The sequence below is a fragment of the Pan troglodytes genome, chromosome 2 (genome assembly GCF_028858775.2).
Source record: "Pan troglodytes isolate AG18354 chromosome 2, NHGRI_mPanTro3-v2.0_pri, whole genome shotgun sequence".
NCBI lineage: Eukaryota > Metazoa > Chordata > Mammalia > Primates > Hominidae > Pan > Pan troglodytes.
The window spans coordinates 84,567,882-84,591,716 of record NC_086015.1 but is presented as its reverse complement, the minus strand read 5'-3'; positions in this window follow the sequence as shown (position 1 = coordinate 84,591,716).

The window sequence follows — 23,835 nt, the reverse complement described above, 5'->3', positions numbered from 1 at the left end:
CATGGTAGGAAAGAGGAAAGTGTAATGAACAATCTTGAACTCATTTCAACAACAACATCATGCTTCTTGACATACATTTAGAGATTACATATATACATTGCGAGAAAACTGAAGCTTGTTTATTTGAGCCATACTTGGATATTAAGTAATATGAAGTACAATAGGAAACACATCTTTAAAATCCTATTATTATTGCACTTTCTGTTACCAAAGGCTGTCTACCCCTCTTATTTGTGTTTCATGAATAACACTGGCACCTCTCCACTGCACCTTGTAATCTGAAGTGAATCTGAACGCTAAACTCAATGACAGTGCTCATCTAACATTCGGACTCTGCTTCATTCATTATTCTCTCTTGGACTCTCCTCAGCCTCCCAATAGCTAGGATTACCGGCATGCACCACCACACCTGGCCAATTTTTTGTATTTTTAGAAGAGACGAGGTTTCACCATGTTGGCTAAGCTGGTCTCAAAATCCTGACATCAGGTGATCTGCCTGCCTCAGCCTCCCAAAGTGCCGGGATTACAGGCATGAGACATGAAGCCCAGCCTGAGAACTAATGTATTTATTGCTTTTACTATTAAGTTACTTCATTTTTTAATTCAAAGTTTAAGTTCCTTGCACTGGTTAATTAAAAAGTGACTGCAAGTTTCTCATACATAGATATGTGCAAAAAATGCTGTGTTTGTGTAAGGTACTTAATTTTTATATGTATCTGACATCTGTATGTGTAAGAACACAGTGTGGTAGATTTATTTATTTACAAGCATATTACATTTTTGCTAAAGTAGGATAAAGATATACTTCAGTTTAATATAATAATCTTCATAATTATCAGGGAACATTGCCAAAGATAGTATATAATATTATATCCAATATATATAATATTGTATCTACTGAATTTTATATAAGGAAAAAACATTTTTGGAATCCATTTGATATGGTTTTGCTCTGTGTCACCACCTAAATGTCACATCAAATTGTAATTCCTAATTTTGGGAGAGGGACCTGGTGGGAGGTGATTAGATCAGGGGGGCGGATATCCCCCTGCTCTTCTTGTGACAGTGAGTGAGTTCTCATGAGATCTGGTTCTTTAAAAGTTTGTAGCACTTTCTCTCTCTCTCTCTCTCTCTCTCTCTCGTTCCTCCATGGTAAGATGTGTCTGCTTCCATTTTGTTTTCGGCTATGATTGTAAGTTTCCTGAGGCCTCCCAGCCATGTTTCCTCTGCAGCCTGTGGAACTGTGAGTCAAGTAAACCTCTTTTCTTCATAAATTACCCACTCTCAGTTAGCTCTTTATAGCAGTATAAGGATTGACTAATACACCATCTTACTAAAAATATAGATGTAAGCAAAAAATATATTTGTGAAGATGTTTGTTGTATTTTATTAATAATGAGTTATTTAGAAACAACAATTTTCATCAAAAAGGGATTAGTTATGTGAATGTTGATATGTTTAAACCAAAAAACCCTTACACAGATATCAAAAACAGATGTGTTCACATAAGAAATATGGGCATCTTCTTAAATTATGGGCAAGAATCAATAAAGGAGGATTGTAGTACGAGTACTTTGTTTTAGTAAATCGATTGAAAATTTCCTTCCACTAATCAACTTTGTTACATTTAAATATTTTGTAGGTGCATGCAAGATTTTTGCAATTCAGTTTTTATAGAATATATATAGTAACACTTAAATATATCCAAAGGGCCTACAAATCTAAACTTTTCAATTTTCCACAATACTTTATTGATTTTAATACAATCATTAAGAGAACTGTAGTCTCTATAACAAGAAATCTCATTTCTCTTAAAAACAACACTAATAATTTGGATTTGACTGTAATAAATAGAGGAGAGTGAAGAATTATATGAATATCTTATAATATTTTGTACTGCTATAACAGAATGCCTTAGACTGGGTAATTTACAATGAACTGAAATGTATTGGCTCATAGTTCTAGAGACTGGAAAATCCAATATTGAATTGTTGGCATCTGGCAATAGCCTTCTTACTCATCATCACATAGCAGCAGAGAAGAGGACAAGAGAGGGCAAGAGGAGGCCAAACTCGCCCTCTTTTTAGGGATGCCAATCCCATCCATGAGGATGAAGTCCTCTGGCCTCAACACCTCTTAAAAGTCCCAACTCTTATTACTGTGACATGAAAATTAAATTTCAACGCGCATTTCAAACCACAGTAAAGGTAGGTAAAAACACAACTAGGTTTACATCAATTATAAGTGAAAGGAGAGTACTGATTCATCAAATATTTTAAATTTTATACAGTTTGTAGACAGTAAGTGAAATGTATAGAATAACATACACACACCATAAACATAGATTTTATTTAGGCTTATTTTGCATTATGGCTCTAGGAAGCACAGAAACAAAAAAAAAATAGTTAGATATGGGTCACTTTCAAAAAGTCAAAGATTCATCTTTTTCATCTTGTTTAATGGACACTGGTCCTTGTTACCATGGTAATGGGAATATGAACATACAGTTTGTACAGTTTGGAATCCAAGAAAGTGTCCATAGCTGCTCTCACAATCTAGATGGGAAATGATTGTGTTTACAGACACTTTTGTTTCCAAGACAACATGATATGCTCTCATGCGACTCTATGGAAACCAGCGAACTTGTAATTGGTGTTCAATCTTCGTGTTAGCCAAACTCTGCTGGGTTCTCAATATAAATGCTAATGGAAGGAAGGTGGGTAGCTTTCTTTCCTTGTGTTTCAAAAGTATACATTCAAACCTCAAATTGCTTTGGCATTCCTTAGATGAAAGCTATAAATAAATACAATATTACATTGTTATTTATGACATACACAAAATCTGACTTAATTTTTCATGCCAAAATTATTCCTAAATGTTTATCAGAATAAAGAATCTTTTTCCTCTATACTCTAGTCTACTAGTGTTTTCCTGTACAAAGGAGGTTTCTGAAATCATTCTTTCAAAACATTTGTATGAAGTGCTTTCACAGATTTTATTGATTCTGTATTGGCATAGTAGATATTATAAAACTATCTTTTCTGTCACTCTTATGTTCAGTGATCCTGTTTAGCAAAGTTCAGCCCACATATTAAGTAGATACTGAAAAAACTTCTAAAAAATATTGACTAAGTAAATGGCATTCTAGTTATCTCTGTTATATTATCTCCTTAAGGTTTGCCTTAAAATATTCACAAAGGCATGTACATATTTTACAGAAATCGAAAAATTTTAAATAATAAAAATGAAAAAGCAATATTGAATTTGTGATAATTCTTTACTAAATCTATAAATAATTTACATGATAATGCATAATCAATAGGAAAAACACTGTGGAGGATTCAGTCCTCATATATTTTCAAAATAGGGTCCAATTTATAGGATTTATACAATTGAAAAGTAGGCAAGCATTGTCCCTATTGAATGTGTCTAAATTTGGGGAACGGCTAGATGCATTTCTTCTTATTTCATGTTTAACTAGTACAAATTAGCAAGCAAGTTTGAGAATACTATCCTAAGAATAAGCTATTAAGTTTGTAAAAACAGCATTGTAGGAAGGGTGAATAACCAGTCCCAACATTTACAACAAATACAGTGAATATTCTTTCTCCCAAAATAACTAAGACATATACACAATTCTAACCCAAATAAAAATGGCGGTAGATTATTTTACCCAGAATACTGTGAGTACTGGTGGCCAAAGGCATCTCAAATAATAGGAATTATCACCAAAAAGTTGCTTCTTAGAATAACAGTAACTTATTGTCATCTCAGCCTCTGCTCAGCAGTAAGAAGACTGATTACTGCTTATTATCCCTCCTGCTGTGGTTTGGATATAAATGTTTGTCCCCACCAAATCCTATGCTGAAATTTGATTCCAAGTGTTGCAGTGTTGACAGGTGACACCCAGTGGGAAGTGTTTGGGTCATGGGGCAGTTCTTTATGAATGTATTAATGCCCTCCCTCAGAGATTGGGGAGTACCCACCACTAGTTTCTACAAGAGCTAATTGTTTAAATGGTCACCTCCTGCCTCTCCCTTTCTTCCTCTCTTGCCATGTGATCTCTGCACAAACTGGCTACCCTTCTTTTTCTGCCACAAATGGAAGCAGCCTGAGGCTGTCACCAGATGCAAATACCCATGCTATGCTTCCTAGGCAGCTTCCAGAACTGTGAGGCACATAAACTTCTTTTGTTTATAAATTACCCAACTTCAGGTATTCCTTTGTAGCAACACAGTATCAATATGCACTGAGCCATCTACAAACACTGATATAAAAAATACAGCCAAAAAATTCAGATAATAGTGAAATAATGATTAAAGTTGATCCCTGAACAACACAGGAGTTAAGGCACCAACACTCCCCTCCTATGTCATGGAATATACAAACAACTTTTGGCTCCCCCAGAAGTTAATTACTAGTAGCCCAGTGTTTACTGAAAGCTTTTGGTATAATGTAAATGTCAATTAGCACATATTTATAAGTTATATTTATAGTATGTACCATATTTCAATAATTAGAGCAAAAATGCTATTAAAATAATAAGGATAAGAAATATATATATACTATTCATTAATTAAAAGTTATATATCATACAGATCTTTTTGTCATCATCTTTGCATTGAGTAGGTTGAGGAGGAGAAAAAAGAAGAGTTGGTGTTTCTGTGTCAGAGACGACAGAGGAGGAAGAGGTGGAGGAGGGGAAGCGAGAGATACAGGCATACTTGCTCTAAGTTTTCAGAAATATATTTTGATTTGTCTGACTTTTTTGCTTTTTAATTTCTTTAAAATGTTTTTATACAGTACCAATCATTTTTCCAATGTTTGCTTTAGATTCAGTGCTTGCATCATAGAAGGGTCCATGTTGTAAAATAAGTCAAAAGTAGCCTTGAATAATTAGAACTTTTCTGGTAGATTCTTTAATGTCAATTGTATTCTGGAACTGTTTTCACATCTTCTTCCCCATCACCTGACACTAGTGCATATGTGCTCATTTCCAGCAAGTCATCTTCTGTTAATTTCTCTGGTGTGGTGTCTATTAGTTCTTGAATTTCTCCAATATCTATATCTTGAAACCCTTCAGCTCCCACCTTTTTTTTTGCCACATTCAAAATCTCTTTTATGATTTCTTTGATTGGCTTTGGTGTAAATTCAGTGAAGTCATGCACATCATTTGCACACAGTTTTATCCAGCAGGAACTTATTGCTTTAGGCTTGATGGCCTTCTCAGCTTTTTCTGTAACAACAATGGCATCTTTAATGGGTATCTTTCCAAACTTTTATGATGGCATCTTTTAATGGCATCTTTTAACTTTTAACGGCATCTTTCCAAACTTTTATGATGTTCTTTCTATCAGGATTCTCTTCCAGAGTGTTGACAATCTTTTCCATAGAGTATCATGTATAATGAGCCTTAAAGGTCCTTATGACCCCCTGATCTAGAGGTTGAATTAAAGACACTGTGTTTGGGGGCACACAGTCCACTTTGAAGCCTTCAATGTTTAACTCATGAGGCTCTGGGTGGCCAGGGGCATTGTCTAATATCAAAAGAACATGCCTGTATTCGTAACTTCTCGGGAGGCTGAGGTGGGGGAGGCGGGTCACTTGAGTAGAGGAGGTGAAGGCTATCATGAGTCATGACCATGCCACTGCACTCCAGCCTGGGCAACACAGCAAAAGCGTGTATTGAAAAAAATATACTATTTTAATAAACATCAATAAATAAAAGAACTTTAAAAGCAGTCCTTTACTTTCAAAATGCTTTCCGTGATCAGGGGCAAAGCAACAATGGAATCAATCCAGAAAAACGAGTCTCATTGCCTTCTTTTTGTGAAATTAAAAGTCTGGCAGCATTGTTTATCTTTTCCCTTCAAGCCTTGGAGGTTAGCCGCTTATAGATAAGGGCAGTCCTAATCATAAACTCAAAAGACTTCGCACAAAACAGCAGAGTTAGCCTATCCCTTCATGCCTTAAATTCTGATGCTCACATCTCTTCCTTACTAATAAGTGTCCTTTGTGAAATTATTTTCCAGATATTTTCATTGGCATTCCAAACCTCTTCAGGCAGATATTCTTTCTCCTCAATGAGTTTCTTATTGGCTTCTACAAACTTGTCTGGTGTCTCTTGGTTGGCAGAAGCTACTTCTCCTACTATCTTGACATTTTTAAATCAAAGCACTTTCTAAAATTAACAAACCGTCCTTTGCTGGCACCAAATTCTCCATATCTAGATCCTTCACCTTTCATTTGCTTTAGGTTGTCATACAATGATTTTACTTTTTCCTGATTCATATTAGAATTTATAGGTATGCCTTTCTATTAGCAACCTGGCATCTACATAAAAGCTGCATTTTCAATAGGAGATACAAAGGTATTTCACAAATAGGGAAAGGTTATCTTTCTGTGTATTTTCAGTGATGACATTATACATTTTTTTCCTTTTTTAACAATGGTCCCTACACTAATTTCATTTATCTTGAAAGGTGAACAACTGTAGCTGCAGACCTCAATCTGTGGTACATACCAAGCAATTCATTTTTGTTTCCTGTAATGTCATGACATTTCTCTGCTTCTTGTGCACACTTCTAGCATCATTAGTGGCACTTCTTATGGGTCCCATAGTACTATTCAGGGTTTCTAGTATTGCACTAAACATGATTAAAAAATACATGAGAGCCAAGAGAGATCACAATTTATTGTGATATGTAATTTACAGGGAAGACGAACTGCTCATGTGAAGATGATTAGCATTACATGGTGTTTTAAGCAGATACTCACAACACTTGATCCCACCACAATAGCAACAGGAGGTAGCTATGACATTATTACAGTGGTATAGTATGTAACACAGTTAATTTTATGCAGTTATAATTTAGTACTGCATCTTTACATTTGTTTACACTTCTCTCAGCTGCAAATGATGCCAAGCATCATCTGTAAGGTTTTTTTTCATGTAAGTTTTGATAAATTTTAACTTTCTATAATGTATTCCTGTATGTTTTATGGCAATAAAGGACATACCAGAATAATATCTACATATATTTTATGAATTCATGACATATCTAACTTTTTTAAAAAAATCAAAATTTCTAGGCTATGAAGTTCATCTATGAGTTTCTTTAAAATTGTCAAAAATCACCAAAAAAGTTTCAGATATATATGTTGAAAAAAATTGTTTATAAGTGGACCCACACAGTTTAAACTTGTCTTGTTTAAGGGTTAACTGTATTTGCTATGCAAAAACAGTATCCACTTCTAGTTAGCATGCAGTTTTGAATAAAATGAAAATTGATTCTATAGAATTGACATGGTTTGGTTCTGTGTCCCGACCCAAATCACATGTTGAATTGTAATCCCCATGTTTCAGGGGAGGGACCTGGTGGGAGGTGATTGGATCATGGGGGCAGATTTCTCCCATGCTGTTCGCATGATAGTGAGTGAGTTCTCATGAGATTTGATGTTTTTTTATTTTTAATTTTATTTTTTAATTTTATTATTATTATACTTTAAGTTTTAGGGTACATGTGATGTTTTAAAAATGTGGCACTTCCCTCCTCACTCTCTCCCCTGCCAACATGCAAGATGTGCTTTGCTTCCCCTCCAACTTCTGCCATGATTGTAAGTTTCCTGTAAGCCATGCAGAAATGTGTCAATTATAACTATTTAGTTTATTAGTTACCCAGTCTCGGATACTTCTTTATAGCAGCGTGAAAATAGACTAATACAGAAAATTGGAACCAGCAGGGTGGAGCACTGCTATAAAGATACCTGAAAACGTGGAATTAACTTTGGGTAACTAGCAGAGATTAGAACAGTTTGGAGGGCTCAGAAGTTAGGAAGATGAATAAAAGGTTGGAACTTTCTAGAGACTTGTTGAATGGTTTTGACCAAAATACTGACAGTGATATGAACAATGAAATCCAGGCTGAAGTGGTCTCAGATGAAGATGAGGAACATACTGGGGACTGGAGCAAATGTCACTCTTGTTATGCTTTAGCAAAGAGACTGGTGGCATTGTGCCCCTGCTTTAGGGATCTGCGGAACTTTGAACTAGATGATTTAAGGTTTCTGTTGGAAGAAATTTCTAAGCAGCAAAGCATTCAAGAAGTAGTCTGGCTGTTCCTAACAACATACAGTCATATGCAGTCACAAAGAGATGGTCTGAAGTTGGAACTTACGTTTAAAAGGAAAACAGAGCACAAAAGTTTGAAAAATTTACAGCCTGACCACATAGTTAAAAAGAAAAACCCATTTTTCTGGGAGAGAATTCAAGGCCAAGCTCACTGCAGAAATTTGCCTAAGTAAACAGAAGCTGAATATTAATAGTCAAGATAAAGGGGGAAATGTCTCCAGGGCATTTAAGAGATCTTCACAGTAGCCCCTCTCATCACAAGCCCAGAGGCCTAGGAGGGAAGAATGGTTTTATGCGATAGACCTAGTGCCCAGCTGCTCTGTGCAGCCTCAGGACATGACACCCTGCATCCCAGATGCTCCAGCTTCAGCCATGGCTAAAAGGGAATAAGGTACAGTTTGGGCCATTGATTCAGAGGGTGCAAGCCCCAAGCCTTGGTGGCTTCCATGTGGTCTTGGGGCTATGGTATGCAGAAGGCAACAGTTTTGGAATCTCTGCCTAGATTTCAGAGGGTATATGGAATGCCTGAATATCTAGGCAGAAGTCTGTTGTAGGGTCAGAGACCTCATGGAGAACATCTATTAGAGCAGTGCAAGTGGGAAATGTGGGATTGGAGCCCTCACACAGTGTCCCCATTGGGTCACTGCCTAGTGGAGCTGTGAGAAGAGGGCCACCATCCTCCACAGCCCAGAATTCCAGATCCACCGATAGCTTACAGCATGCGCTTGGAAAAGCAGCAGACACTCAATGCCAGCCCATGAAGGAGTTGCCCAAGATGGTGGGAACCCACCCCTTGCATTATCCTGCCCTGGATATGACATGAATTGAAAGGAGATTATTTTGGGACTTTACAATTTAATGACTCCCCTGCTGGGTTTCAGACTTGCATGAGTCCTGTAGCCCCTTTCTTTGACCAATTTCTCCCTTTTGGAATGGGAGCACAAACCCATTGCCTGTACCCTCATCATATCTTGGAAGTAACTAACTTATTTTTGATGTTACAGACTCATAGGTGGAAGGGACTTGGCTTGTCTCAGATAAGACTTTGACTTGAGCTTTTGACTTAATTCTGAAATTAGTTAAGACTTCAGAGGACTGTTGGAAAAGGCATAATTGATTTTGCAATCTGAGAAGGATATGAGATTTGAGAGAATCCAAGGGTGGCGTGATATGATTTTGCTCTGTGTCCCTATCCAAATCTCACGTTGAATTGTAATTCCCACGTGTCAGCAGAGGGACCTCATGGGAGGTGATTCGATCGTGGGGGTGAATTTTCCCCATGCTATTTGGTGAGCGAGTTATCATGAGATCTGGTGGTTTAAAAGTGTGACATTTTCCCCCTCACTCTCTCCTTTCTGCCACCATGTAAGACATGCCTTGCTCCCCCTTCTCCTTCTGCCATGATTATAAGTTTCCTGAGGCCTCCTCAGCCATGTGGAAATGTGAAGTAATTAAACCTCTTTTCTTTATAAATTACCCAGCCTTGGGTAGTTATTTATAGTGGTGTGAAAATGGACTAATACAAGAACAAAACTAAAGATTGAGTTGACAAGAATATCTTTACTGTCATCACTATGTCAATAATTTTTACATTTATTTATCTCTCCAGGTTTTCACAACTTTTGTTCAGGATATGGTAATATTGTACTCTTAAGTCCTTGACTAAATACTCTTTGAATCTATTAATTATATGTGGGGAATTGCAAAACAACTAAAATATAATTAACTTTTGGCTAAAATGCCATAGGCCAAGAGTCATGTCCTCCTAATTCCCAAGGGGAAGATTAAAAAAAGGGCTTAGAATAGCACTGAGATTAAACCTTTATTTATGTACTAGGAAAATTTCCACTAACAATTGTGAAAATAGAGCAAAGGTGAAGAAAAACTCATTACATCGTCTATACTTCTACAGTATAATAAAAACTAGGAAGTTGATGTATTCCTTCCACATTGACTACTCCTAAATCAGAGATGTTCAGTCTATAGCAACCAGAAAACCAGGTAGCCATCCTTCTGTTTAACACATGGGGAGATTTATCTACTTTTTTTTCCTATTTGCTGAGCACAAATGGCAACATAAGTTTGAGGAAATATACTTTGATCCCGTTTTTCCTTCTGTAGTGGGCTGGTAAATTCAAAGCCAAGAGACTGCATCAAGTTTCAATATGACTATTCTCAAAGATTCAGAATGTTATTGTAAATTTTTCAAATTCTACTTATATTTCTAATTTTGATTTATATATTTTGAAGCAATATTATTAACTGTTATGACTTTTATGTTATCCCGAAGGATTACATACTTGAAAAATGTGAAATATCCCTTTAGTATTTTCTTTGTCTGTCAAAATGAATAGAAATGGAGGTCTCTCTCTGTATTCCCTTAAACAGATATTTCTCTCTCATTCTAAACAGGAAAATAAAGATATTAGAATGAGATAACAGGTATTATCTCTCCGTATATGTATGATTTTGAAGTCTGTGAACTAACAAAATACAAGGAAAAATCGATAGTATACTGTCCTGACAACACTACAACAAAGACTCTCAGGAATTACTTTCAGGAAGGTATTGGCTCAAAACTAAATGTGTAGCCCAGAATCAATTTTTACCTTAAAAGTACCAAGATGTATTCAAGGATACGCATCTGAAATACATCAAATGTACTTGCAGCTTTAAATAAAATGATTAAGAAAACATTACTCATTTATATGACTCATTTAAAGTAAGTTTAAATACTTTTCATGTGTAAAATTCTCTTACAACTATGACAATTTTGAAAATATAGGTACTGAAAAACATAGTATCCATATTTAATAGAGTATAATTTAATGTGTTTGTGGAAAGCAAAACTTGCCTCATGGATTTAATATACAAAAAGAACCCTAGGAAATCCCATGGTTCAACATTTTATCACCTGTGAGAACATCAAGAGCCAAAGATTAATGAAAAGCCCATGTTCAAATAGTCTGTTAATTTAAAAGCTAGAGTGATGTAAACTTCAAAAACTTACTTCATTATTTTCTTGTACAAGCATACTCAGACTTTTATGAAATAAATTATTATTTTTTATGATGGTGAATCTTAAAATACTGTCCTTTTTCTTTGAGTTTAGCAATAAATGATTCTCCATAGATATTTCTAAGTACCTATGTCAAGATAGCCATCTACACAAAGATCAAAGCAAATAAAAAAATTCTACAATTAAAACATAATCTTCTTAGAAGCACTTTGCTGTTACTTTTATCTCATTATACACAAAAATCCACAGAAAGAAAGAAGGATCTTTATTTGATATTAAATTGTATGACACAAGAAAATTTCTTGCCAGTTAATATATGTCTTATAGAAACGAAGTGTATTATACATGCCAAATATCAATGTTGCTACAATCTTTTCTTGTTTTGACCTTTCTGCATCATTACAGTTTGAAATATGGTTGAAAAGTTATTGGAGGGGAACTCAGTTTGTCTGGGGATCAATGTAGATTAATGTCACACAATAAAATATGCAATGTTTTAATTTGTCTGACCTAGTATTTATTTTGGAGAGATTTATTTAAAGCTGTCTTCTTCTTTCCTCACTATTTCTAACCTATGTTACAGTTTTCAGATAAATTAAAGCTTTTAAATAAAAGCTTTTAAATAAGACAGAATCACCCAGACATTGAGATTTTTTCAGATCTTGATTGAAATTTGAAGTTCCTGTGCTTAATAGACTATCAGGAGTTTGTGGCTGAGCACCATTCCAAATCTGAAATCTGATGGCAGGCAGGGTATTGACATTGATTGAAATTCTTCTCAGCTGCACATTTAATTCCTTGAGGCATCTGAGGACATCCACTAGGTCAGCTCATTTATCTGTTCTTATTGTAATGCAAGTTCTGTTAAGAAATTATATATTTGCCTTTATTTCATCAGTCAGGACATAATGAAACTTACCAGACCATTGAATGAGAGTTAAAGCCCCCTAAAGTTAGAGAAGTAATAAATAAGCTAAGATCTATGACTCAAGGAATAACTGAAATGCACTTTTCTTCCCTGAAAACTTCTACATTTTAGGTAAGTGTTGTAGTTTCTGAAAGTAAGTGTAGTTTTGCTCTTTTTAACTCTTTTGCATTATCACTATTGAAATGCATAGCTCTAACCACCAAAATGACTTCCCAGACCGGGTAGAAAAACATGCTTGGTCACAATATCTTGAAATCTATCATAGATATTATGCCAGTCTTCTATAAGCTTAAGTTGAATATGTTGTTAGTAATGTAACAAATGAGAATATATGTTTTAGGTTGAAGGACCTAGTTTAAATCTGTTATATGTTAGCAAAAATTAAAAGCATCCTGTAAACCAGGTTTCTTATGTGGCAGGAAATGAGTTATTTTATCTTTCACATTAAAAACTTTATATATTAATATCATAACATTATAAACTTTAAACATTATAAACTACACCAGTGTAATGATTTTAGGATTCTACAATGTTTTCTTTCTCCAGGTACATTCTCTACTGAGTTTTCATGACAAAATCTGCCATTCCTATTAGCATACACTTTCAAATCCTAGGTTAACTCCTAACCTCTGCCGGTTAGAAAGAAAATTTGAGCCGGACGTGGTGGCTCAAACCTGTAACCCCAGCACTTTGGGAGGCCGAGGCAGGTGGATCACGGGGTCAGGAGATCGAGACCATCCTGGCTAAGACAGTGAAACCCCGTCTCTACTAAAAATACAAAAAAATTAGCTGGGCATGGTGGCGGGCGCCTGTAGTCCCAGCTACTCGGGAGGCTGAGGCAGGAGACAGGAGAATGGCGTGAACCCAGGAGGTGGAGCTTGCAGTGAGCCGAGATCACGCCACTGCACTCCAGCCTGGGCAACAGAGCGAGACTCCGTCTCACAAAAGAAAAAAAATAAAAAAGAAAGAAAATTTGGTCGTTCCATTGAAAGCCACTATTAAATAGGGATGTTTCCCATTTTAGATGAGAGTTAAAGATAATGGGTCTTTGATTCATAGCAGTGATCCTAGATTAATTTATTACATAAATTAGTTGAGGCATTGTTAAAAAAATTAAAAATCACCTTAAAGGAATGAGAAACTGAATATTTATTTGGAATAAAAGAGAAAATATTTGGGTGGTTGTATTGTATATGGTAACAGAAAGAAAGTATTGAGCATATATATATGTTTCTGAGAGATGAAGATAAAAGGAAAGAATGTGAAAACTAGAAAAACACTTCACTACATCTTTTAACTGTTGAGGATATCTCTAAAGTTAAGAAATCTGGAAGTTACGAATGTCTGCATCTTATGATTCGCATTCTAGTTAGACTCTTCAGTGTTCCACTTGGGCTCTGTCATCACAAAACTACAGAAAATAGACACATTTTCCTATATTGGTCTATTTCCCCAATATTTCTTAACTGGTATATTGGAATAATGTGAATATTAGTCTCAGAGATAAGCAAATCTAAATTTTTGGTTAATTGCTATGAGAAATTAAAAATGCTCTCTTGAAATTATGAGATCTATAGTAGCATATTATTACCACTTATTTATTTTAATTTTACTGCATGCTTTTTTTTTTTTTTTGAGACAGAGTCTTGCTCTGTCGCACAGGCTGGAGTGCAGTGGCGCGATCTCGGCTCACTGCAAGGTCCGCCTCCTGGGTTCACGCCATTCTCCTGCCTCAGCCTCCTGAGTAGCTGGGACTACAGGCGCCCGCCACCAAGCCCGGCTAATATTTTTTGTATTTTTAGTAGAGACGGGGTTTCACCGTGTTAGCCAGTATGGTCTTGATCTCCTGACCTCGTGATCCGCCCGCCTCGGCCTCCCAAAGTGCTGGGATTACAGGCGTGAGCCACCGCACCTGGTCTGCAGGCTTTTTAAACATTTGGATGCATTTAAAATAGTACCCTTGCTTATAAATCAGTCAAGTAGTATTTATTGAGTGCTTACTCTTTGGTTCCAAGCTTAATCATTCAGCTTCACATTCAATCATATTTTAATTTATCATCACATGTAATATCCCATGTCTGTATGAAAAATTATAGGCAGTTTCTTGATATATTTACATATCAATCCCAATAGCAGTACCACTAAATTTCTAATGTCATTACGAACATGTTAAAATATGATCTCAGAATTCTCTCTAATATATTTTTCTATTTTGTTGCTGAAAAAGTTTATGAACTAGTCTAGCTTAAGATTCATTTTCTGATTTAAGTGACACGTAACATCTGAAATGCGAACACATTTCAAGAAATTAATATATTAGAAGTGCCTACCTTTAACTTGTACTGCATTTGATACCCATCTAACTAAACTTGTTTGAATTTGCTTTTTCAAATACAGCTTAGCAACTTCAAATTAAGCATTTGATTTTATGCTTTGGTGAACAGTGAGTCTTTGGCAAGTAGTAAATGATAGCAGACACATACACCAACATTTTTTTTTTTTCTGTTTCAAAATATCATAAACAGACTTAGGGGATTTCTTTTTCTGTCAATAATGGAATAATAACGACCCAAGTTTACATCCCTTATAAACAATGAGAAAACTGGACAAACTCTATGTAACGGTAGTTTTCATACATTGGACAACAGAGAGAGGGTGACTGTAACCCCTGAGAAAAGAAAAACAATGTGAGCGCAATGATCAGCTTGACTTTACAGCTGCAGAAAAAACTGGATGGAGGGAGGAGAGAGAGAAAGCTTAGAAGAGCCTAGAGGCATTGCTGAATTGAAAGCTCAGAAATTGTAATTTGAGAAAGCTGATGAAGTTAAGTTGTGGGACAGAGTTCAATAAGGGAGAGAGAGACCACAGAAAGAGTTCCAGATATTTAAATAGGCACTGACTTACCTAATTAAGACTCTTTGCTGAGTACTAGGCTACTCACATGTAGCAAGAAATTCAACTAGGCCAGGCAGAAATCTACAAAGAAGTTGTAAGATAAACAATTCTCTGAGTTAAAAAAAAAAAAAAAAATTACTGCATGCTTTTTTTTTTTTTTTTGAGATGGAATCTCGCTCTGTTGCCCAGGCTGGAGTGCAGTGGTGTGATCTTGGCTCACTGCAAGCTGAGTGAATCCTCAAGAAGAGGATTCATTAGACACCACAATGGGTAAAATTTTCGTGGTAAAACAGAAACATTCCTGAAGTGAAAACAAATCTAGGTTTTTCAGAGCAAAGCTAAAAGTAAACCTGAAAGTAATCATACTGACCCACAAGTAACCTAACTGCAGGTTAAACAAAGCCTAACACTCTAAAAGAGAAAACTGAGTCCAGATGGTCAAACTATAACAGTTACAGTGTCCATCATCTTATCAAAAAAATTAATTAAGTGTGCAAAGCAATAGAAAAATGTAGCCTGCAAATAAAGGGTCAACACTTTGCAAAGGCTTGAGTTCACTACTAAAACCACATGTAAGGCTGTATAATCCATAAATGATTATACAGTTTATATCATTAATGAATAATTATTCTAAGTAATTCATAACTATCAGAAAAATATCACAAGAGGGAGTATTTTTAATAAAGAGAAAAATGAAAACAAAATACATCAAAATTTGTGAAGCAGCTTAGAACAGGCCTTGAAGTTAATGTGTAGGTTTAATTATATGCATAGAAAAGATAAAGCTCTAAAATCAATAATCTAAAAAACAAATAAATTATCTACTTTTCCCTATAAGTGGAAGAAAGAAAAATATAAATGGGGACAAATGTTAATAAAGTAGCAAACCAAAAATGTAGAAATGTAAAAATATTTCTAATTAAGAAAAATTATACAATTCTAGCTATCATGATCAAGATATAAATCAGGAGGGCATAAATTACTAATAACTACAATGAAAAAAGAACAATAACTGTACATACTACATAAATTAGTGTAATAAATCAGGTTTACAATAAAAATCTTCCTGACAACAAATTCTAAAACTTCATAATAGAACATTTCTCTCAGTAGAAAAAATTACCAAAAATAACTGAAGAATAATTGGAAAAAAAAATTGTTTCCTATCAGTTAGATAAACTGCTTTGTAATTAGTAACTTTCCCTACAAAGAAAGCTTCATGCCAAAGTGGCTTTATTTTTTTAATTCTATCAAGCTTTTGAGAAAGACCTAACACCAAGCAAACTTTTTTAAGAACACAGAGGCAGGAGCACATACTACACATTTTATTAGGTCAGCCTTAGCCTAATGTCAAAACCAAGCAAAGGTGACAGAAGAAATGACATTTACAGCCTTTATCACTCATAGATATAGGTACCAAAACCCTTAAGAAAACAACAGAGGGAGTCTAGGAGTAAATGCATAGAGTAACTTATTATGACAAAATGATTGATTTTAGTAATGGATGGTCTTCAACACTCGGAGGTCAAGCAACATAATTCACCATATCATCAGACTGAAACCAGGCAATTTCGATAACTAAAAAAAAAATGACAAAAGTAAACATCCATTTATTATGGAGAACTTTTAGTAAACTGTAAATAGAAGTTAATTTTCTCAGTCTCATAAAAGGCATCTATAAAAATTTATAGCTAAAATTATGTTTAATGACTAATGTTAAAAGTTTTCCCTGAAAGATAAGGAATAAGGCAGGTTTGTACATTTGCACTGACACTATACTAAATATACTAGCTATTAAAATAAGGCAAGACAAAATAAAAAGCTCTATTTATTCACAGATGACATGAATGTGTGCATAAAAATTCATAGAGAATCCACAAAAAAGTTACTAAAATTAATAAGTTGATAAATATTGTAGGATATTAAATTAATATCTAAAAATGTATGGTATATCTATGTACCACCAATACATATGTAGAAATTTACATTTTAATTTACCATTTGCAATACATTTTAAAAACACAATATGCAATATTTGAATACAGATTTGAAAAATATATGAAAAATCTAACCATTATAAAGTTCAGACATTGACAGAGAGATTAAAAGAGACCTAAATAGAGACAGACTATGTTCATAAACCAGAATCCTTAATGTTGTAAAGATTACAATTCTCCTTCAATTATTCCAGAGATTTATTGTATTCTCAATCAAAATTACACCTGTTTTTCTTCAAAAATTGACCCTCTTCTTCTAAAATTTATATGGACAGAAAAAATTACCTAGAATGACCTAAATGATCTCAAGTCATTTGACAATATTGATGTGGAGAAATAGGAACAGTTTTACACTGTTGGTGAGACTGTAAACTAGTTCAACCATTGTGGAAGTCAGTGTGGCGATCCCTCAGGGATCTAGAACTAGAAATACCATTTGACCCAGCCATCCCATTACTGGGTATATACCCAAAGGATTATAAATCATGCTGCTATAAAGACACATGCACACATATGTTTATTGCGGCACTATTCACAATAGCAAAGACTTGGAACCAACCCAAATGTCCAACAATGATAGACTGGATTAAGAAAATGTGGCACATATACACCATGGAATACTATGCAGCCATAAAAATGATGAGTTCATGTCCTTTTTAGGGACATGGATGAAACTGGAAACCATCATTCTCAGCAAACTATCACAAGGACAAAAAACCAAACACCGCATGTTCTCACTCAATGGTGGGAATTGAACAATGAGAACACATGGACACAGGAAGGGGAACATCACAATCCGGGGCCTGTTGTGGGGTTGGGGGAGGGGGGAGGGATAGCATTAGGAGATATACCTATTGCTAAATGACGAGTTAATGGGTGCAGCACACCAGCAAGGCACATGTATACATATGTAACTAACCTGCACATTGTGCACATGTACCCTAAAACTTAAAGTGTAATAATAATAAAAAATAAAAAAAAGAATTAACAGTACAAAAACCAATAATAATGGAAGAAAAAATTATCAATTGGAGCTTTTTGAAAATTAAAATTTCTACATTTTTCTGATACTAAAAAAAAAAAAAGAAAGAAAAGCTTGAATTACCTGTTTTCAAGACTTACAATTAAGCTACAGTGATCAAACTAGAGGATACTGGCATCAGGATAGTCATAGATAATATAACTAAACAGTTTAGAAATATTCTTCCATATCTATAGTCAACTGATTTTCAACTAGTGTGCCAAGATAATTCAAAAAGAAAGACTAGCTATTTCAACAAATAATGGTGGAAAAATAGCGATCTGTGTGGGAAAAAAAATAACCTTGATCTTACTACATTTTACTCAAAACAGACCTAAACATACAAGCTAAACCAACAAAAAACTTAATAGCAGAGAGGAAAGGAGCAAACCTTTATAACCTTTGCATAGCAAAGATTTCTCAGATGGAATTTAAAAAGTTCTATCCTTTCACAAAAGTGAAATATTGTACTTTATCAAAATTCAAACGTTACTCTTCAATAGGCACTATGAATTAATGAGAATGAAAATCAAGCCTCGGTCTTGAATACATTACTCATAATTCACACACACACACACACACACACACACACACTTTTCCAGAGAAACAGAACCAATAGGATGGGTACACATGCATACACATGCACACCCAGATTTATTGTAAGAAATTGACTCACATGATCATGAAGGATTGGTAAATTCGGTAGACTGCCCAAGAAAGAGTAATAGTTCATGTCCAAAGGCAATCTGCTAGCAGAATTTCTTCTGTTCAGGGAGTTCAGTCTTTGTTCTGTTAACTTCAACTAATTGAATGAGGTCCACCCACATTATGGAGGGTAATATACTTTACTCAAAATAAATTTCACAGATATAAATGTTAATCTCATCCAAAAATACGTCAAAGAAACACCCAGCATAATATTTTAGCAAATATGTGGAAACCATTTTCCAGCCAAGTTAACACATGTAATTAACCTTTACAACATATGTCTGACAAAGGACTTTAATCTAGAATATGCAGGAAACTTGGAAACTCAATAATAAGACATACCACTGAATGCTCAAATGAGTAAACATTTAAATGCCACATCCACTTAGAATATATAGGAATGGCCAGCATACACATTAATAAATGCTTAAAATCATTATTCTTCAGGAAGCGTAAATTAAAACCTCAATTAGATACCAATACACAATCGACTACACATTTAGAACGCTTAAAAATTAAAGAATGAGAATACCAAAGGATGAAAAAGATGTGGAACAACTAGAATTCCCGTATGTTGCTGATGACAGTAAAAAATTGTATGACTACTTTAATATACATTCTAAAAGTTAGCATAAACTTAAACAAATGGGCCAGCTCTTTCACTCCTAGCTGAAGTAGAACATGTGCTCAGAAAGGTCTAATATCCAGAATCTATAAGAAACTTGAACAAATCAACAAGCAAAAGACAAAAAATCCAATTTAAAAAATGGGCAGAGGACATCAACAGATACTTCCCTGAAGAAGATATGTAAGCAGCCAACAAATATATAAGAAAAATTGTTCAACATCACTAATCATCAGAGACTGTAAATCAAAACCATGATGAAATACCATCTCAGATCAGTAAAAATGACAATTATTAAAAAGTCCTCTGAGGAAAAGGAATACTTACACACTGTTGGTGAGAATGCAAACTACTTCAGCCACTGTGGAAAGCAGTTTGGAGATTTCTCAAAAAAACTTAAATTACACCTACCATTTGATCCAAAAATGTCACTACTGGTTTTATACTCATAGGAAAATAATTAATTCCTTCAAAAAGACACATGCACCCATATATTCACTGCAGTGCTATTCACAATAGCAAAGACATGGAATCAACCTTGGTGCGCATCAACAGTAGATTGGAAAAAGAAAATGTGGTACAATATACACCATGGAATACTACACAGCCATCAAAAGAATGAGATCATGTCCTTTGCAGCAACATGGATGAAGGTGAGGCTGTTATCATAAGCAAAGTAAAGCAAGAACAGAAAACTAAAAACAACCTGTTCTCACTTGTAAGTTGGAGCTAAACATTGAATACATGTAGACATGAAGATGGGAACGATACATGCAGTACCACTAGATGGGGGAGGAAGCGATGGGAGGTGTGGGCTGAAGAACCACCTGTTGGGTATTTTGCTTACTGCCTGGGTGATGGGCAGAGGCCCCAGGCCTCAGTATCACATAATTGACCCATGTAACAAACATGCATGTGAGCTCTTTATAATAAAAGTTGAAATTACTAAAAAATAGAATTACTCACAAAAGTTCATATCAGCTTTACTCCTAATAAACAATCTAAATGTCCATCAACAGGTGAATTAATAAATAAATAAAGGATAATATATTTACACAATGAAATATCATTTACCAATAAAAAGAAATGAAATATTGACTCATGCAAAAACATGGATAACTCTTAAGACGTTAAACTCAGCTATAACAGTTCAAAGAATACATAAAAGAGTACAATGTCATTTATATGTACTTCTAAAAAAACCAAACGGATTAAAAATAAACAAATGTAATCCATAGGAGAAGAAAGCTAGTGGGATCATTTCCTGGGCTGGGGGTGGTATGGGATCTTGACTAGGAAGGGACACAAGGTAATATTTTGGAATGATGGAAATATTCTATAATTCCCTTGTTGTGACAGTGATTGCCCTGATACATATGTTTATCAAAACTTCTCTATATATGTACTTAAAATCAAATGCATTTGATTTTATTTACAGAATATGGCAGTAAAATGGATTGAAAATAGATGAAAGGAAATACAGAATTACCAAAATTGCATGATTTTTATTATCAAAATTGCTACATTGAAAGCGTGGAGAAACTTATAGGAGAGAAAATGTATTTTAAACATTTATAAAACCTTTTGTTCAACAGCAATTAATTAAAAAACAAAACAAAAAAAAGAACCAAAGCAGGATTTAGGAAAGAATCCTTATGGAGGTAGGGCTAAGATGGGGAAATGAGTGAGGAACAAACAGACATCAAGCTGGTAGATTTGCTAGTTTGAAAGTTATTCCCAGAGCAAATTGGATTCCAAAACAACAGAGCTTTATTTTCTTAAGGACAAGAAAAACTGAAACAACTCTTTCTAGCTCGTATGAGGCTACAAGCAGAGTTGACTATGAAAGAGAGCCCATTTTCTCAGATAATTACATCTGTGATAGGAAGTGAATGGATAGCGAAATAGGTTTTTGTAGTTTTGGTTTTATGTCAATATTGTTCATAGTAGCTGACACACACTTTATATATTCTACATAGCTTGGTGAAAAGGAAGTGTTGGATAGCGTATTTCAAAGAATGGATATTAAAGTAGTACATCCATAGCATTGAATAAACAAGAAAAAATATAGCCTCTTGAAGGTTTGATGAAAAATGATAGAATTTTTCACTATTGCTTTCTAAAATGACAGACACATTAGCTCTTTCAGACGTTACAGTTAAATATGTTACAAATGCAGAGTGTAAAAATCTCCTGAAAATCCATCCAGTGTTTCTGACGCATTTCGCCGAAGAATGAGGACTAGTCTTAGAAAACGCCCCTAAGGCAGCTTCCTGAAGTCTCAGAGCTTGCTGGAGGCAGGAATTGGTGTGCTGGACGTTACACTCTGTTCTAAAAATCATTAAAGTTCACTTTCAAATTATATCTCTTTAACAATAGCCCAAGTAGCTTAACAAAGATGGTTACAGTACAGTCAGCCTCATGCATCATAGGACTTCAAGAATTGTTTGTCTGTGTTCTGTTCCCCCTTAGTGATACCTCATGGAAGAACCATAGAGTTTCCTATAAAACCTGTGTTCCTGTTCATGGCTTTGCTCCTTTCATGGAATGTAACAATGCTCAGATCAGAGACCCTATTCAGACAACAGAGTAATGGATATTACACAGATACTGAAGGTCGTTTTGATTATGATTTTACAAATGAGACGCCATTTTAGGTAGCTTTAAGGTTAAATATTTTAAGATACATGTTTCATTTATAGTAATCTTGTTCAAAGTCTGTTCCTGCATATACCATTTATATTTCAAGGCTTTGGAAAGATAACCATAACTCGGTAAGCATGATTGTGTTTTACGATCTGTGACTACGATAGCATTTTAACCGTAAAAATCGCGGTGCATTGTTTAATGCAAATGACTCCTAAGAGGGTTTCTTTTCGTACTCCTGATTTATGATCCTAAAGCCAAGATAAATATCCTGCTTTAACATTTTATTACCCTCATACTCGTGTATGATCTTGTCTGAGGAAGCAACACGAATTATGAAAAAAAGCGTACAGGACAGATAATTTCATGCTCTACTGATACAGAAGGTCAGTATCTACTTTAGTGAGTCTGACAATATTTTAACTTTAGACTCAAACGCAATAATGTAACTTTCCTAGTGGTAAACACCTATAACTTAGATCATTTGTTTCTTATCCTTATTTGTAAGGATATCCCTATAACTCTCTCTATAACTTAGATAATTTGTTTCTTATCCTAATTTGTAAGCTACTTACCATTAATATTACATGATTATAAATTAAATTTTATTACATACATGAAAATTTACAGGAAATAATTTTTTCTTCTACATATTAAATTTCTACTTATCCTTATCTTGTGTGCGGTTATGTTTTTCCTCTTTTCTTCTTCCCACTTCTCCACCCCTTTCTCTTTTTCCTTTGACTCCAGCAACTAGAGTTTTGTCATATGAAGTAAAATAAGCCAACTCACACCAATCATGATTAAATGTAACCTAACACGGTATTGATTTTTCTGATGTCTGTTTCCTGTGTTGCCACTTTGATTGTGTGGCGAGCTCTACATGTTTTACCAAAGCAATTTAAACTGAGTTACTCCTTTTCAAATACTTTCTCAATATTTAATTTCTCTTAAGTCATATTCACTCCATATTTATGAATTAAGGGATTTCTATTTTTTTTTTTACAACAGTGGATGTTCCAGTGGCTTTTTATAATGGGCAGCTTTTTCAAAATAAGTTATTGTGTTATAGTGTACAGTATACACGATTTGCAAATCCAGAATGACAATGGTTTAAATTCCAGATATCGACATACATTTACATAAAGGATTATCAGTATTTAATATATTTACATACACATAGATACATATTCAAATGAATATGTAAATAAATATGATAAAAACATAGAGTGAATGTCATATGTATACTACACAACATAAGAAATAGAACATTACCAGCAACTTTGGTGTATCTTGTTTATATCTCCTCACACTCACAGAAAACCATCCTTAAATTTGTGCTTGCCATTCCTTTACCTAATACCCCTAAACAATATACAGACATTATATAGAATCGATTTTGCCTGTTTTTGAAATTGTATTATGTTAAATTATACTTGTGATATTTGATAACTTGCTCTTCCACTCAACATTATGCTCCTGCAAATCAGTCACATTGATGTGATTCTGGTTCACTTATTTTTTACTGCTATTTAATATTTGATTGTATGAAAATTCCTTTATTTTTCTATTTTTGTTTATAAGTATTTGAGTTATTACAGTATTTTGTATTGTAAAATGTTGTTATGAGCATATTGAGCCATGTCTTCATACATACATATGTGTGTATATATACATATATGTTTATTATCTTTAGAGAAACTTTTGCTCATATATATGAATAAAAATTTCTCTAAAGAAAATGCATTAGAGTGCCACTTCAGTTTTGCTGGTTGACTTCAAATCATTTTCTAAATTGATTTGCATTCATTTTACTGCCACCATAAAACACTAAGGCATTCTTTGGTCCATATCTTTACTAATGC